Raw genomic sequence first — 12,169 nt, 5'->3', positions numbered from 1 at the left:
ACAATGATGAGCCATACGGAAATGACAAATGATGAATTAATCTAAATGAGTTTGGTTCTTTTTTAGGAACTACACCAAAGGGTGATAAACGAAAACTGACAAATGGTATTCTCTCAAATGGCCCAGCAATTCTACTGGCCTTAATTTCTTTCCCCAGCTTTGCTGTCACCACCCCCGGATGTAATTCCACAGATCTTAAATTATTCACCCAAGTACATCCATAACCAGTAAAGGGTGGAACCACAAAATCCACTGAAAAACCATCAAAGAATAGCTTGGCTCTCTCGCGGTTTGGATACCGCTCTAACCAAGCTAACATATTCTCCAGTTTTACTGCCATCTCCGCTTTTATTAAGGTACTAGATGGTGGCCCGATTCTAACGCATCGGGTATTCTAGAATATGCATGTCCTCGTAGTATAATGCACAGCCCACGTAGTATATTGCCCAGCCACGTAGTATATTGCCCAGTCACGTAGTATATTGCCCAGCCACCTAGTATATTGCCCAGCGACGTAGTATATTGCCCAGCCACGTAGTATATTGCCCAGTCACGTAGTATATTGCCCAGCCACGTAGTATATTACCCAGCCATGTAGTATATTGCACAGCGACATAGCATACATAGTAACATAGTAACATAGTTAGTAAGGCCGAAAAAAGACATTTGTCCATCCAGTTCAGCCTATATTCCATCATAATAAATATCCAGATCTACGTCCTTCTACAGAACCTAATAATTGTATATAGTAACATAGTTAGTAAGGCCGAAAAAAGACATTTGAAAAAATACCAAGGTGTGAAGGAGTCCTTGGTATGCGCACATGCTGTGGGAGTGTACACATTGTGGTATCATTGCGACTTTAGTAACAGATCTCCTACTACTACTTTAGTAACAGATCTCCTACTACTTTAGTAACAGATCTCTTTTTTCCTTCTATAAAGATATTATTGAGGAAAAACAGATACTTCAAGGGGGCACCCGGATTTGAACCAGGGACCTCTCGATCTGCAGTCGAATGCTCTACCACTGAGCTATACCCCCTCTCATATAGCACAGAGCCACATAGTATACTGCCCAGCTACGTAGTATATTGCCCAGCCAGGTATGTAACAGGTTAAAAAATAAAAAAGAAACATATACTCACCTTCCGAGGGCGCTTTGTAGTCCTCTCGCCTGTGTGCGGTGCACGCGGCAGCTTCCGGTCCCAGGGTTGGTATGAGCGCAGGACCTGTGATGACCGTGATGTCATGGCAGGTCCTTCTCACATACCATCCTTAGCACCGGAACCTGCCACTTGCACTGCCGAGGACAGGGTGACATGTCGGAGGGTGAGAATAACGTTTTTTTTTAATTATTATTATTTGTAACATTAGATCTTTTTACTATTGATGCTGCATACGCAGCATCAATATTAAAAAATTGGTCACACAGGGTTAATAGCTGCGTAACCGGAGTGCGTTACACCGTGCTTCGGTAACGCTGGCATTAACCCTGTGTGAGGGCTGACTGGATGACTGGAGGGGAGTATGGAGCGGGCACTGACTGCGGGGAGGAAAGAGCGGCCATATTGCCGCCGGACTGTGGCCGTCGCTGATTGGTCGTGGCAATGGTCGTGGGCGGTTTGCCACAACCAATCAGCGACTTGGATTCCATGACAGACATAGGCCGTGACCAATGAATATCCGGGACAGACAGAAAGACGGAAGTGACCCTTAGATAATTATATAGTAGACTAGATGGTGGCCCGCATCGGGTATTCTAGAATATGCATGTCCCCGTAGTATATGGACAATGATGATTCCAGAATTCGCGGAAGACTGTGCCCGTCGCTGATTGGTCGAGGCAACCTTTATGACATCATCGTCGCCATGGCAAACATTATGACATCTACGTCGATACTGTGCCCGTTGCTGATTGGTCGAGGCCTGGGGGCCTCGACCAATCAGACGCGGGATGTCTACGTCCTTTATGACATCATCGTCGCTGTGCCCGTCGCTGATTGGTCGAGGCCTGGTGGCCTCGACCAATCAGAGACACGGGATTTCCAGGACAGACAGACAGAAAGACAGACAGACGGAAAAACCCTTAGACAATTATATATATAGATTCTTTTGTGGAGGGCTGCACTTGTATATTGGCATTTTTAAAACATCGTGCCATTGGATGCCCCCTCCACAAAAGGAGCACTCATGTCTATATTTTTTACAAGAATTAGGTCTTTTGCACTGGGTCTCATTAAAGGCAAAGCATGTACCTTTCTTAGGCTAGGTTCACATTAGTGTTTCTGTGCGCAGCATATCATCTGCATGCATAAATGCATGCCAAAACGCATGTTTACGCAGCGTTTTTTATCTGCATGATCTTACTCATGACGGCAAAAAAAACACTGCGTGTGCATGCTTTTGTATGCGTTTTTGCATGCGTTTGTGTTGTTTATGCGCATGCGTTCAATAGGACAATGCTTTTCCAGGAGAATTTCCTTGACACAAGACACACACAATGGGCGTGTCTCATGGGATTTCTATATATAGAAACACTGCACAGAAGAAAACCTTGTCTTTTGATGCTGTATCCTGCTGCAAGATGGATCTTAGCGTAGAGAGCTTCAATCTGAATCTGGATTTATCATTGAAATTGGCTTTTGCTTTTGCTGTGGCTTGTGTGGAAGAAAGGAGAAGAGAAAGGCTGCCGTCACACTAGCAGTATTTGGTCAGTATTTTACATCAGTATTTGTAAGCCAAAACCAGGAGTGGGTGATAAATGCAGAAGTGGTGCATATTTTTCTATTATACTTTTCCTCTAATTGTTCCACTCCTGGTTTTGGCTTACAAATACTGATGTAAAATACTGACCAAATACTGCTAGTGTGACACCAGCCAAAGACAGAGAAGACGTCGTCATCGCTATTGGCAACACCTTATTGTTGAAGTCCGAGAGAGCCGTGGAGCCAACCACTCATTGTACACCGAACTTCATGATAATCAACAAAAGTTTTTCGAGTACACAAGAATGTTGCAACAGAGCTTCGAAGAATTGCTGCTACATGTCAAAGGATCCATCGCCAGGCAGGGCACACAGCTACGTAGAGCAATTCCTGCTGAGGAACGCCTCTTGGCAACCCTAAGGTACGCTATTTTGAAAAAGAAACACCTGTCATTAATATTATTGTTCTAAAAGCCATGTAATGATTTTTTTTTCCCATTTTCTTTTCCACAGATTCCTGGCTACCGGAGAGACCTTAAGATCTCTACCTTTTCAATTTCAGATTGGAGTGTCCACCCTTTCTGGGATTGTTGGAGACACCTGCCGTGCATTGTGTGACGTTCTGCTTGCAGAATTCCTTCCCCAACTGAACTCTGGCTGAAAAATGCAGAAGAATTCAATGAAATTTGTAATTTTCCAAACTGTGTGGGGGCTGTGGACGGCAAACACATTCAGATTCTGAAACCTGCTGGAAGTGGATCCGAGTACTTCAATTATAAAACAAAAACTTTTCCATTGTTCTCATGGCGATTGCAGATGCTGAGTGTCGATTTGTCACAGTTGACGTTGGCTCATTTGGACGAGGAAATGACTCACAGACTTTAAAAAACTTTGACATGGGCCAATGTTTTTATGACAAATATTTTAATTTTCCACCACCACAACCTCTTCCAAACACTGAAGGACTGCCAATGCCATTTGTTGTTGGGGGATGAGGCATTTCAAATGTGTGCCAATCTCATAAAACCAAACTCGCGTCGGAACTTGATTCACACAAAAAGGATTTTCAACTATCGACTGACAAGAGCACGAAGAACTGTGAAGTGTGCCTTTGGTTGCAGGCAGCTAAATGGCACGTTTTGGATACAGCTATAAATCTTAAAATTGAGACAATTGATGAGGTTGTGAAAGCGTGTGTTGTTCTGCATAATTACATCCTGTCAAAAGAGGGACCCCACTTCGAACTTGAGGAACCTGTTAATACCACTTTGCAGGAATACCATGCTCACCCTCTGAGGACTACAGTGGAAGTTGCCCAAAGGAGGGATAAATTGGCTACTTACTTTGTTTCTGATATTGGACGTGTGGCATGGCAAGATGAAATGGTTTAAGCTGTAAGTCAAATGTACCTGTAATGTTATGTACCTGTACTGTTTTCCGACTGTAATACTAACACCTTGACTGTAAATTTAATAATAAACACCTTACCTGTAACACCCGTTAGTACTTCACTCAACAATAAACACATATTTAAATAAAGAGATAATGAAAACACAGGGAGACAGGTATGAAACAAAATAATTTTTACTAACAAAAATAAAAACAATTTGAAATTTAACAAATAAATAAAAAAGGAAAATAATGTGATTTACTTTCGGGGTCTGCGGGAGGGAGTTACATTGTGGACCTGGAGGGTGTCGGGCTATGATGGAAGGCTAGGAGTGTTAGGGAAGTTGTTATAGGGGAAGTGGCAGTCAATTGGAGGATTGGGTCAGAAACATTGGGAGAGGACACACTGGGGGAAGAGAACACATTTGGAGTGGAAGGGATTGTCACATTGGATGGGAAAGAACCACGGGAAGGTGTGGACAGACTTGAAAACAAAGATGGTGAGGGCGGAGGGGGTGAGTAATGTTTCTTTGCTACTTTTCTTTACCTGGCCTTCGTTTTGCTGGTTCCGCAACATTTTTTTTCCTGTTCCTGGGCAGCTGAACTCGGCTGTGTGGTATAAGTTGAAGACTGGGCTGCTGCACTCAGATGCGTGGTGTAAGTTGAAGGCAGGGCTGATGAACTCGGCTGCGTGGTGGAAGTTGAAGGCTGGGCTGCTGCACTCAGATGCGTGAAGTAAGTTGAAGGCTGGGTTGATGAACTTGGCTGCGGGGTGGAAGTTTAAGGCTGGGCTGCTGCACTCAGATGTGTGGTGTAAGTTGAAGGCTGGGCTGATGAAGTCGGCTGCATGGTGGAAGTAGAAGACTGGGTTGCTGAACTCGGCTGCATGGTGTAGCTGGGTACTGTAGGAACAGTTCTAATGTCCAGCGGTGGTCGTGGATAGGTCACTTGTTGAGCAGACTGGTATCCAAGTCCTTGCAATGTTTGGAAAAGTGCTGGCGGATTCTGCCACTGATGCTGTGCTGGAGCTTGTTGACCTGTAGGGAATGAAGTTTGTGCCTGCTGCTGATATCGGGACCGCTTCATGGCCTCAGTGTAAACAGCCTTCATCTCATACAGCTGGAGTCCAGGACTAAGCGTTTCCATCACGCCCCGTTCATAGCGGAAAAATAATGTCGCGTCGGTCTATTAAGGTCGGCTTCCAGGCGGTCAAGGCGTCTGTGGACTTCCTGGAAAAGTGTGTTCACCTGAGTGCACCCACTATCCAGTCTTTCTACAACCACCTTCATCCCAGCCTGGAAGACCGAGCTTAAGTGAATAAACTCGGGCATGACTGACCTCTCCCAGGCCCTCTGTCGCTGGCAAGCAGATCCAAGTAAAGTAGTGGCAGAGGACTGGGAGAGGGGAAAACCAGATGGACCGGCTGCCTGTCCCCCAGCCTGTGAAGCCTGCCTGGTTGCTCCATCGCTGGTGGATGAATGGGATTGGGCCTATTCATTGGCTGGTCGATGAGGGACCGCTCCAACAGAGGATGATCCAGGTTGTGTGGTGCTGCTCCAGGTTCTGTGTGGAAAATAAATGAAAAACATTAGTAAAAAAAAATAAAAAGTTTAAATAATAGTAAGACAACACAAAAGATACTCACGTTCGCTGAGCATCAGCAAGCTTCAGAAAAGAAAGCTAATGATGGTACTCATATTTTCTGAGTTTTCGAGCAGCACCACTTCAAACCCCAATCTCCTCTCTCATGTCCTTATTGAAGCTATCCTTCATCGAACACCAAAGGACTTTTATTCTCTTCACTATGAAGGGGGAAAAAAAGGAAAAAATTAATTGTAAAACAATGCACCTACATTAACAGGTTCACTGCCGCATCAGACAACATTACAATACTTGTGGTGTGGCACGGTCCCAATCAGCCAGCAGCAATGTTGCCACTTCTTCCCAGAGTCGTCGGATCAAGGCTGAGTCGGAATGATTCAGATCACAGGGGTCCCACAAAGCGGCTCGCTCTTGCATAGCTTGAATAAGTAGGTCGTTATTAGTGATGAGCGAATATACTCGTTACTCGAGATTTCCCGAGCTCGGGTGTCCTCCGAGTAATTGTAAGTGCTCGGAGATTTCGTTTTCATCACCGCAGCTGAATGATTTACATCTCTTAGCCAGCATAAGTACATGTGGGGGTTGCCAGGTTGTTAGGGAATCCCCACATGTAATCAAGCTGGCTAACAGATGTAAATCATTCAGCTGCGGTGATGAAAACTAAATCTCCGAGCATTAAAAAATACTCGGAGGACACCCGAGCGTGCTCTGGAAATCTCGAGTAACGAGTATATTCGCTTATCACTAGTCGTTATCTATATCACGTTGTCCTTCCTCATGTTGTGGAACCTATAGATGAAATACAAAAATAGAATTTGTAAGAAAAAACTGAAAACAAATTCAATTACAACACTGATAAAGACTGCTTACTGCTTACCTCCTCAGCAACTTGAGGCTGTCGACCCTGGGAAGAATCATTTCCACTCGACTGCTCTTCCGCACTGGAAGGTACCTGTCAAGAAAATACATGATTTACCACATGTATAGTATTGCCAGTCAATACATACCAATCAGTAAATCAAATGTGATTACATAATCAGTGTCATGTCCACTTTCAGAAACTTTGGTGGAGGGCATGTTGGAATAGCAGGCAGCAGTCAAGTGAAACACTTTAGAAAAGAACAGATAAGAAAAATTTAACTTGTTGAGAGCCAAACACAATGTAGCCAAAAAAAAAAGAACAATGGACACCATTACTTCCATTACAGGAAGTAGTCCAACAGCACAGCAGACAGCCAGCACCAGGATGGCAGCACCAGGACGGCAGCACCAGGAAAGCTGCAACAGGAAGGCAGCACCAGGAAGGCAGCACCAGGACCGGAGCAGCAAATAGTCTACAAGGAAAAGAAAAAAAAATAGTACAGAGTAGAGACTGCAAAGACAGACAGACCTTTTCAAAGCTTCTATACTTTCATTGTCTTGCATCCAGAGTATTGAGAGTAATGAAATTGCAGTGTCCTCACCTCCTTTTATATCCCTTTGTGTTAGGAGTGGCTGAAACCAGTTCCTGGACATGTTCAGTCTGAAGTACGCATGTGTATTGAACGCATGCGTACGCATGTCCTTGTGTGCCAATGCGTTTCCATAGACAGTAATGCGGTTTTCTTACGCACTCATCCGCAATCATCCGCATGTGCATGATTGTGCAATTTGTGACATCTCAAAAAATGCAACATGTTGCATTCGCCGGAAACCGCCACACACCGCGAAACGACGCATGCATTCGCATGCGAACTCATTCAAACGCATGTCCCTGCATACACCATGTTAAAGATATGTACGCATGACGCATGTGGATCTATGCGGATCATATGCTGTGCACAGAAACGCTAATGTGAACCCGGCCTAACTGATAGCAAGCCATATAACTCCCTAACAAACAATAGACACAGGCTGAGTGTCACAGGACCCACAGTGCATAACAAAACACAGGCATTGCATATAAACGGACCAGGCTGTTAAAAAGGAATATAGAATATAGAATCAGGGAAGATCAAGGAGGAGGTACATTCTGACGTGGGGCTTCTCTAACAAGATATGCAGACCCCGAGAGGCTGTATAACAGAGGCCGAAAATAGGGTGTCAAGCTTGGAGGACAGGGTGGAAAATGATGGCCACTAAACTAACAAAAGTGGCAGGATCAATAAATACCTGGCGTCAAAAAGCAGATGACTTGGAAAATAATTTGTGTATCATCGGATTACCAGAGTGCGCAGAAGGGCAACAACCTGAGCGTTTTCTGGAGGAGTGGCTCAAGAACACACTCGAGGATGAGTTTTCAACAGTATTTGCGGTAGAAAGAGCACGCAGAGTCTTGACCAGACCTCTCCCACCGGGTGCCCCTCCACATTCAATCCTTGCACATATTCTAAATTGTAAGGACAGAGATACCGCTCTACGCTTGGCCAGACAAAAAGGCCCCATCAAGCATGATAACGCCACAATCTCAATATTTCCTGACTTCTCAGTAGACCTACAAAAACAACATGCCCTATTTCTGGATGTGAAACAGAAACTCCGGGACAGAAATATCATCTACTCCATGATTTACACTGCCCGCCTGTGCTTTGTCCATGAGGGATCATCAACATTCTTTTCAACTCCTGAAGAAGCGTCAGAATGGCTTCAACAACACCCTGGACCTAATAACAAATGAACTCCTTAAATCCTCTGTCACTTATCCAGAGCAGTCATTACTGGAGCCTGTAAGACTCTGTTTCTATTAATCGAGCATTAGGAACTCCACTCAAAAGACATGAGACCAACTATACCGGACACTGTGATCAGTGAAGGTATCCCCCAAGTACAAAATGCTGTACACCAAGAATGGTTATTTGTGTCGACTGTCTGCTTTTCTTCTTCTTGGTTTTGTTGCAATTACTCTTGTTTGTTGAATGATAGCTGCGGGAACGACTGCCGTATTTGCCGACTACTATGCACTAATGATTTGTATTTTAGTATTTGTAAGAACCCCCTCCAGATTACGCAAACTCTGCAATGTGGATAAATATTCAGGAAGAGGACTGGGAGATGCTGGAGTCCTCAATCAAGTTTTCCCCATCAGCTAACAACAAAATGACCCAATTATATATAATCCATCAAGCATATCTTACACCAGCTAAATTAGCATAAATGGGTCGTTTTCAGACCTCAGAATGCCCGAGGTGTCATGAGTTGGAGGCTGATGTCATACACATGATGTGGAGGTGTCAAGTAATACATACATTCTGGCAGATTCTGGCAGGAGGTTACCACCTTTTTGTCATCCCTAATAGCTATACCAATTCCCTAAGATCCCTTGGTGTGCCTGTTTGGGGTTGTGGAAGAAGATAATTGGGACCATTATATTAAAATATTTCTCCAAAAGACTCTATTTTTGGCCAGGAAATTAATTGCTCTGAGACGAATGGGTAGTCCACACCCAACACTGAGATCCTGGGTAGAACTTGTCAATTCAGTGATTCCATGTGCAAACACGGTCTATCAAAATAGAGGGTGCCCTGGGAAATTCTATAAAATATGGGACTTCTGGAACTCAACACCCGTCACTATCTAACAAATGGCTAGAATATTGACGGGGGAGGGGTGTGCCCAAACCACATTTACAGGTGCGTCGGTTTTTCCAGCAAATTGTTAATTTTAGTTATTGCTATGTAAATAGTTACTGGGTATCAATCTCCAAGTTTCGAGGTCAATGTTATATGCAATCCAGTAAATGATAAACAGAGAAAAAAATGAAAACATGTCCAACAATTGAATTTATAACAATATTTATTAGGGGATGTACAACAACGTGAGGTAGAGTGGGGAACAAAATACTAAAAGGGGCACAACAGAAGGGACAACGTTGATTGCAAAGTGTGGCAACAGCAATAGAAAGTGTCAATATTGTTATAACCACAATGATCATAAATAACAAATGTGGGTGCCACAAATAAGGGTAAAAAATGCAATCAGCATAATTATCAATATGCAAAGGTAAAATACCAATCAGAAGATTTGGTACATAGTAGGAAGATGTTTGTAGTCAAAATGCTGCTGACTTACATGGGTCAAATAAATAGCCACCCAGTATTTACCTTATGAAATGTGAGAGAAGTCACCAGGATGTGCCCTGCCCCGACGTGTGTTTTGGTGTCTGCCACCCCCCTGATGAAGGCAGACACCAAAACGCGCGTCGGCGCAGGGTGCATCCTGGGGACTTCTCTCACATTGCATAAGGTAAATACCGGGTGGCTACTCTACATTTGCACTTTATTTTTCTATTTTGGTATTTTAAATTTACATATTGATAATTATGCTGATTGCAATTTTTACCCTTATTTGTGGCACCCACATATGTTATTTATGACCATTGTGGTTATAACAATATTGACACTTTCTATTGTTGTTGCCACACTTTGCAATCAACGTTGTCCCTTGTGTAGTGCCCCTTTTGGTATTTTGTTCTCCACTCTACCTCACGTTGTTATACATCCCCTAAGAAATTAACAAAAAAAAAAATTTCTTTAGCTTATGGTGTTAAATAACACTTCCAATAACTCAATAATATAGTATGTGGATCAAAAAATTCCTTATACGCTATTTTTTTTTTTCAAATCTGTTTATTGAATTTTTACATTTCCAATACAAAGTAAACAATTCCAATTCAAACAAGACAATGGAAATAACAGTAACCCAGATCCCACTCCCTGCCAAAAACCCTGTCTCTGCATGTGTATAATCAACGAGCTGTATTATTTTCGTGTGTTGCCGCCTATCCACTGTAGTAAATACGATTGGGTATTCTCAAATTGCGTTCTTAGCCTCTCTCTAGTCTCTAGAGGAAGAGACGGAATGAATGTAGCCCACGTGGATAAAAATGTACCCACCAACTTCTCCCTGTTAGTCAGTGCGTCCATCCACTCCATTCTAAATATGAATTGGATTTTGGTGCGGATAAAAGAGAGCGATGGGACTGTTGGATTCAACCACTGATGTAGTATACTTTTCCTAGTCGCTGAAGCCCATATCGTGAGCGTTGCTTTGGTGTATCTGGGCAGTTTGTGAGATGCCTCGTCTAGGATATTAAAAATAGCCCATTGTGGAGTAAGTGTGAAGTTGACTCCACACAATCTCTGCAGTTCATCATAAACATCACCCCATAACTCTTGAATTTTCGGGCAACTCCATAAGTGGTGAAATATGTCGGCGTTGCGAGATTTGCATTTAGAACATAGGTAAATGTTGGAGGGAGACATCCTAGATTGTAAGCAAGGTGTAATGTAGGCTCTGTGTAATATTAAAAGTGTCATGTCAGTGTAGCTGCTGTATGGCAGAATTTTCCTTTGTGCCGAAGTAGCGTCAAGGAGGTCCTCCACCCTGAGACATGGCAAGTCCCTCAACCATCTCGCCACTGCCGTGGTTTTTCCTTCCCAAGACCACTTTTTGCGAATCGTCGAGTAAATGCTACTTATAGAGGCCGGTTGGGATTTGGCATTTCTAATATACCCATCCAAGTTGATTCTCCCCTCTACCGTCCTCTCCATCGACTGACACTTCTGTGCTAAGCTACGTGCCTGAAGAAATAGGAAAGGTCTATTACTAAATAATGAGAAGCGCTGTGACGCCGCTTCAAAGGATAACACCGAGAAATTGAGTTCCAATAGATCAATTACCTGCCCACAGCCCTGGGAGGCCAAAAGTTTATACGATGATGGTGCAGAACCCCTCAAGAATCCAGGGTTACCCAGAAAAGACTGATATGGGGATAAACCAGTCTGTAGTTTACAGATTTTTCTACAGCGTCGCCAGGTCTGTAACGTTTGCCATAGTGACGGGTGTTCCTGTATCCCCTTTGGAAGGTCCTCCCTATGTAAGTGTAACAGAGCCGACAACGAGATATGTGGGTAGATTTGTTGTTCCAGGTTCCTTATACGCTATTTGAAGCAAAAGAACCAAAGAGTATATTTGGAAAAATTAAATATATTTTATTACAACGTTCAATACATACAGTGCCTTGCAAAGTATTCGGCTCCCTGGAACTTTTCAACCTTTTCCCACATATGATGCTTAAAAAATAAAGATACCAAATGTAAATTTTTGGTGAAGAATCAACAACGAGTGGAACACAATTGTGAAGTTGAACAAAATTTATTGGTTATTTTAAATTTTTGGGGAAATTCAAAAACTGAAAAGTGGGGCATGCAATATTATTTTGCCCCTTTACTTTCAGTGCAGCAAAATCACTCCAGAAATTCATTGTGGATCTCTGAATGATCCAATGTTGTCCGAAATGCCTAATGATGATAGATATAATCCACCTGTGTGTAGTCAAGTCTCCGTATAAATGTACCTGCTCTGTGATAGTCTCAGGGTTCTGTTTGAAGCACAGACAGCATCATGAAGACCAAGGAACACAACAGGCAGGTCCGTGATACTGTTGTGGAGAAGTTTAAAGCTGGATTTGGATAAAAAAAGTCATTTCCAAAAC

The 12,169-nt window shown here is 43.2% G+C and overlaps 1 non-coding gene across 1 annotated transcript; it reads right to left on the bottom strand.

Annotated features, from left to right (window-relative positions):
* Positions 1 to 972: 972 nt before the first annotated feature.
* On the bottom strand, positions 973 to 1,044 carry TRNAC-GCA (transfer RNA cysteine (anticodon GCA)). Its single transcript has one exon. It is a non-coding gene; the product is annotated as a tRNA-Cys (tRNA).
* Between the last annotated feature and the right edge of the window lie 11,125 nt (positions 1,045 to 12,169).

This window comes from Ranitomeya imitator, chromosome 5, assembly GCF_032444005.1.
Source record: "Ranitomeya imitator isolate aRanImi1 chromosome 5, aRanImi1.pri, whole genome shotgun sequence".
Classification (NCBI taxonomy): domain Eukaryota; kingdom Metazoa; phylum Chordata; class Amphibia; order Anura; family Dendrobatidae; genus Ranitomeya; species Ranitomeya imitator.
The sequence above is the reverse complement of the archived record's forward strand: the minus strand, read 5'-3'. Positions and strand labels throughout refer to the sequence as shown.